At 32.0% G+C, this 6581-nt stretch overlaps 1 long non-coding RNA gene across 1 annotated transcript; it reads left to right on the forward strand.

Moving 5' to 3' along the window:
- The first annotated feature begins 3214 nt into the window (after positions 1 to 3214).
- On the forward strand, positions 3215 to 5619 carry LOC120255292. Its single transcript, XR_005534958.1, has 5 exons — positions 3215 to 3472; positions 3651 to 3778; positions 4859 to 4931; positions 5172 to 5221; positions 5401 to 5619. It is a non-coding gene; the product is annotated as an uncharacterized LOC120255292 (long non-coding RNA).
- The last annotated feature ends 962 nt before the right edge of the window (positions 5620 to 6581 follow it).

Here is a 6581-nt window from a genome sequence, read left to right on the forward strand (position 1 = left end):
CCTCTTCAACATCACTAAGTTCTAACCCTAATGAAGTTGTCACCACTTCAAAGGATTACCTAGATAAATTCTCAACCCTAGTATCACTCTAAGGGAAAATCAAATCAACAAGCACCGAGATTGAAACTTAATTAAAACATCAATTAACCGAAAACATAATCACGAGTCAGATGAAACTAAATCATCCTAAGGTTTAGAAGTCCAAGCACTCCACTAAGGGTTTAGCTCTCCATGGAGCAATACAAAAATCAACAATGAAATTAAAAGGTAAATGCAAGCAATCCATAGATAAAACCGCTTTGTACTCCGTATCGATGGTCTTGCGGAGCCGCCTCGTCTTCTCCATAGGTTCCTTTGTCAAACCTAGGGCACACCTCGCCAAATCAATGCCGATGAAAGCTCCCCTAATAGTTCTCCTCCAAAGGAACTCGATGTGAATGCCGTAGAACCGCTCCTAAACCCCAGCAAAAGGTTCTCCAAACCCTAGCCGCGCTCTCCCAAGAAGATGAGCAAAATATAGGATGAAGATCCCCAAATAAAACTCTCAAAGGGGTATTTATAACACTAAAATTGGGCATCCACACGGGCGTGTGGAAATTCCACATGACCGTGTGGATTTCAAGCTTTTCTTTTCCTATGCGTTGTGAACAATAACTGCTATAGTGATTTTGCTATAGTGTTTGCTATAGTAAACTGCTACAACACTTCGCCAGAATGTTCCTGAATTCACTCTTTTCATCGAGGTCGCATAAATGGGCACACATCCATGCGGTAGATGACGTCGCGTCTTCAATGAAACTACATTAACGAAGCTCTTGACAATGTTACACAAGTTGGAATATTTGAGTGTGACTGCCTTTGTGCCCCTCTACTTTGTGTATTCACTTGAGCACAAAGTGGAGGTTGGCACACACCCACATATCTTTGAGCACAACTTGTGTCTTCATCTTTGTTCAATCCAAGAACTTCATCAACAATCGCGTTCGCGATCTACTTTTGCTTTCTTTCTTCCAAACTTGTCTCCACTGCCCTAAATACACAAAAGAACACAAATACACACGAATGAGCTATAAAATCTGTTAAAAGTAATGCTCAATGTAAGAAAAGTATACTTCGTATTACTTATGCACGAATACTTATTAGTTTGACCGGCCTACTTTTAACTAATTACTGATCGATGCAGGTTTGACCAACCTATTTTGTACTAATTACTGATTGATGCAGGTTTGACCGTCCTAGTTTATACTAAGTAGTGACCGGTGTAGGTTTGACCATCCTACTTTGTACTAATTAATTACCGATGCAAGTTTGGCCAACCTACATTGTACTAATTGTTGACCGGTGCAAGTCTAACCGACCTATTTTGTGCTAATTACTGACCGGTGCAGGTTTGATCGACCTACTTTGTGCTAATTACTGACAGATGCTGGTTTGACCGACCTACTTTGTACTAATTACTGATCAGTGCTAGTTTGACAGTCCTATTTTGTAGTAATTACATATGGGTGCAAGTTTTACCGTCCTAATTACTGACCGATGCATGTTTGACCGTCCTATTTTATACTATGTACTTCTCGTTGTAATGTTTTACTAGTGCAAGTTTGGATCGTTTTCTTTCTAATATTCTTCCGGATTTGTAGATTTTTAAAAAAATAAAATGTTATATATATATATATATATATCTCAACTACTATTTTTTAGTTAAGAAATTAATTATATAAAAAAATATTTGTTTAAATCTTAATGGCAGCATGCACCAGTTAAGATTTTTTTTTTAAAAAAAGGACCGTTTTCTATTTTTTTATTAAAAAATAAAAAAACCAAGAAAACGGGAGAAACTCCCATGTTTTCTATATTTAAAAAAAATTAAAAGGTTGAAAACGGGGAAAGTTTTCCCTTTTTCCCCAAACGTGCGCATTTTGGTAAATAATTTAGAACATACGTATTTTGGTAAATATTTTTATTTTTTTGTAATATTTAAAAAAAATCCACGGGATGAAGGGAATTTTTTTTTTATGGATGTATAATTTATAAAGAAAAAGAAAAGACATTGGATGCATGTCACATAGCACATACTTTTTAGTATGATGCATTACATCTGGTGTAGACTTGTCCAAGGGCAGGGCAACCTGCCTAAGCCCGAGGCCCGTCCGAAAAATGGGAGGGCTTGGACCAATATATGAGGCCTGATAGTCGGGCTTTGTAAAAAAAAAGCCCATTTTTAGGTTTTATCTATTTAAACTCAGCCCAGCCCTGCCCTGCCTGAAAATATATAATATATTTATTAATTTTAAAATATTAAAAAAATCCCTTTTTTCTTTGGTTTCTGGAGACTTGAATTAGGGTTTCGCCTTTTCTATAAGCTTTGCTTGGATGGGGGTTTTGGAAGGTTTCATAAAGTAAAGTATGGTAATGGAAGGTAAAAGGAAGTTTTAAACCTTTCCTTGCTTGGGATAAGGTAAGGTAAATGGAGGTTTTGAAATTTTGTTGTGTTTGGTTTGAAGGTAATTGGAGGTAAGGTTATATAGTAATATTACTAAATTACCCCTAGGATGAAAGACAAAAAACATAATATTACATAATATTACTAAATATCATTATTAATATTATTATATCAATTAATATTATTAATAATATATTAATTATAATAATTATTATATTAATTATATATTAATTATATTATTTAATATTATTAAATTAATATATAATTAATATAATAATTATTATAATTAATATATTATTAATAATATTAATTGATATAATAATATTAATAATGATATTAATTAATATAACAATATTAATTAGTATAATTAAATAATATAATAATATTAATTAATTAAATCTCACCATTAATTATTACTATATTAATTAAAATAATATTAATTAATATAATTAAATAATATAATAATATTAACTAATATAATTAATATTATTAATAATAATATTAATTAATACAATTATACAAATAATATTATATAATATTATTAATTGATATAATAATATTAATAATGATATTAATTAATATAATAATATTAATTAGTATTATATTATTAATTAATCAAATATCTTGTAATTTTTGTAAATGAGTATGGTCATTTTGATCAATAAAAAAATATTGGTACCTAAAACCTCCCCAACCCTCCAATTTGGAGGGTTGACAAATGAGAGAAAAGTGGAGGTTTTGAAACCTCCATTAACCCCTCTCAACCCTTATCTCCCCCTAAAATCTTCTACCCAAGCATAGGTTTTTAAAAACCCTTTCTTTACCTTACCCCCAAAAACCTCCATCCAAGCAGACCCTAAATACCATTGCTTCCACCGAAGCCGGCTTATTTTCCTATTCTGTCTTCTTCTAGTCTTCGTCCCTCATCGGGGTTTCCTTGCAATCCCCCTCTAATCTCCTCCAGTTTCTTTAGATCTCTTTTGGAATTTCTCTGTGAGAGCTCACTCAACTCGGATTCGTGTTTTTAAGGTTTGTGGCCTTATTTCCTTTTGTTTTTGTGGTTTTGTTGAGTTTTTGTATATATATATATATATATATATATATATATATATATTGGTTTGATTGGTTTTGGGCGGTGTTGTGTGTCCTGATTGGTGAGTTGTTGGATATCATGTTGGTTTTTTATGGTTTTTTATGAAATATGTAGGTTTTGTTAGTGTTTTGGCTGGATCTTTTGTGGGAATCAGTGGATTTTTCCTTGTTTGAAAAGATATTCAAAGAGTCAGGTACCAAATAACGTGTTGAAGTGAAGGAAAAACTTGATCCTGCATCCAGGTTTGTTCTTTAAACTGCAAGCTTTCACCATAAGGCTTTAATATTTGTATATCATTTTGTTTAAACTTACTTGCAAAGTTGTAATTATCTCTGGAATATATTCACAAACATATACTGGAGTAGCTGGACTGGACACTGGCCATATTTTATTTTATGAGCTTTTCTATAAAAAAAAAGGGCTAAATCATTTAGTGATATTATTATAAATATATGATTGTTCCATCAAGGAGAGTTTTTATGAACTTGTAACAGAATTTTCATTAAATTGGGATGTGCTTTCAAATTATTTTAACTTGCCTAAAACCTCATGTGGTTCAGTTGCAATGATCCTTGATACTTGGTTCATCTTAAAAGTATGCATCCTGAAACCTCTCAAAATATCATGTTTTTCCTCAAGGAATTGTTTCTCACTTTTATGGTAATACATGATCCTCGCTACAAATTAAACTATGTGGAGTATAGTTATACTGAACTCTATGGTAGTCATACATTGGAGTTCGTCCATACTATTCTTAATACTCTTAAAATATTGTTTGATGAGTATTTGAAGAACTTCAAATCCAATTCTTCATCTTTGGCTGGAAGTTCAAATGTTACGAGGGCCAAATTTGTTAACTTCAGCTTTGAAGATTCCAATGTTATTATAAGTGAACTTGATAGCCATGATGAGACTGAAATATTACAAGCACTATCTAAAAACACACCTAAAGTTGAAGGTGAAAAATCACAATTAGATCTTTACTTGGAGCAAAAAGAACTTGAGTTGAACACTGATATTGCCATTTTGGACTATTGGAATAAAAGATCTATAAGATATTCAAAACTTTCAATATTGGCTCGTGATATTTTTGTAATCCCATATCTATTGTGGCTTCAGAGTTGCATTTAGTATTGGAAAGAAAGTCATCAGTTATATGAGGAGTTCACTCAAACTGAAAATAGTTCAAGCTGTTGTTTGTTTGGATGATTGGATGCACTCTAGAGGATTTTCAGCTAGTGATTAATTTTTGTTATTTTTTTGTATTGTTATAATATTTTTATTATATGATTCATTTGTTTGTTATTTTGCAATGACATTAGGATTGGAAGATGAAGCATTAGTTTCTAGTGATGATGAAGATGATGAGGAAAATGAAGCTACTGGAATGACTTTGTATGTAAAAATAGTTTTGTGCTTTATATGAAGTTTAGTTTTATTTATTTAATTTTGAAGAACAGAGTATAGGGAAATGTTTACAATGTTACAATTTCCACTTTTCGTATATGTGATGAACTTGTTAGCAATATATCATTTTGATTTTCAAGGTAGTTCTTGAGTTAATAAGCTTAAGTGTACCATTTCTCATAACTCTTTTCTTGATTAATCTCATGTTTGTTATTTTTGTTCTTACAGGTTATGCTTCTATACATTATATTTTGGTTTCTATGCAACATGTCTACAAGGTGGTAGCTTGTAAGAAAGTGTTGTTTGTTGCTTGTGGATTGTTTCTGAACTTGTGTGTTGTGTTCTTGGCTATTTTGTTTTTGAAATCTTATGCAAGCAATCTATTCAACCAAAATGGTTGTTTTCATTTCATCAGAGTCCTTGTGAACCAGTCCTTGTTATGCTGTTTAAATTGCAGGATGGTAAGATTGAAGGTATCGTATATCCTGATGAAATAAAGGAGTGTGAGCACCATTTCTCCAGGTTTAGATGCTCTTGTTCATCAACATTTTTTTTTTGGTTGCCTATATGAATATGGCAGTTTACTTTAGACCTGTTAAAGCTTTCAGTCAAGTGAATTTGTGGATTTGATATGCTTCTATGTGCTGTTAATGAATGATGTTCCTGTTCATTTTCCCATGGTTTGCTTGACATTTAACATGTGTTTGCTTCTAATTTGGCATGGATGTCGACTGATAAAATAGCCAATGAATGCTGCTAAACTAGTTTACTTCACTATTTCTTTGAGTGGCCCATCTTTTTCTATTTTTCTGAAAGATCAGATTATAAGCCTTAACCAGCAAGGCCCATATATTTTACCTGTTATTCCATTTTGGTAGCTCCCACAAATGTTCGACAGAAATTATTCCCAAGTGAATTATTTTTTGCACTATTTGGATGCATTTGAAATCTTAGCGATTTTGACTCTTTGGATGATAAACCAGGCAAGTTGTTGTGGAGAATATTGCAGGTATCATTAGCTGTGAATAGATTTGGCTTGAGATCTCACATCAAACTTGTTAAAAAGATTGGGATCAAGATTATATCAACTTAAGCTGAATTTCTCTGACGCTTCTGATGTGCAATAGCTCATTAGTTGAACAGAATACTGGTTTTTCATTTTAAAAGAAGACACACATGGGTATATATTGTTATGTATTATAAGGTTATTATATATATATATATGAGTTTTATTATATATGTGAGTGTAAATATATGAGTTTTATTATATATATATATATATATATATATTGTTTAATAAAAAAATGATTTATTTTGGGCGGGCTTTAGTTAAAGCCCATAAAATATCGGTGGGCTTTTGCAAAATTTAAAGCCTGTATTACCGGGCCGGCCCGGGTTTGAACAAATGTAAATTTAACTATGGACAGCCCGGCCTGAGCCCGACCCATGGACAGGTCTAATCAAGTGTGGATGGGATAAGAGTGATTTTCAAAGAATAGAGAGTAGCTATATAAAACTTTAAATAATTAGGAAATTCTAAGCTAGAATGAGTGTTTTACAACAAAAAATGGTAGATGGATATGCATCAAGTGGTGTGGTTGATTATTATTAGTTTAAATACATTCAAGCCATTCTTCT

The sequence above is a fragment of the Dioscorea cayenensis genome, unplaced genomic scaffold (assembly GCF_009730915.1).
Source record: "Dioscorea cayenensis subsp. rotundata cultivar TDr96_F1 unplaced genomic scaffold, TDr96_F1_v2_PseudoChromosome.rev07_lg8_w22 25.fasta BLBR01000930.1, whole genome shotgun sequence".
Lineage (NCBI taxonomy): Eukaryota > Viridiplantae > Streptophyta > Magnoliopsida > Dioscoreales > Dioscoreaceae > Dioscorea > Dioscorea cayenensis.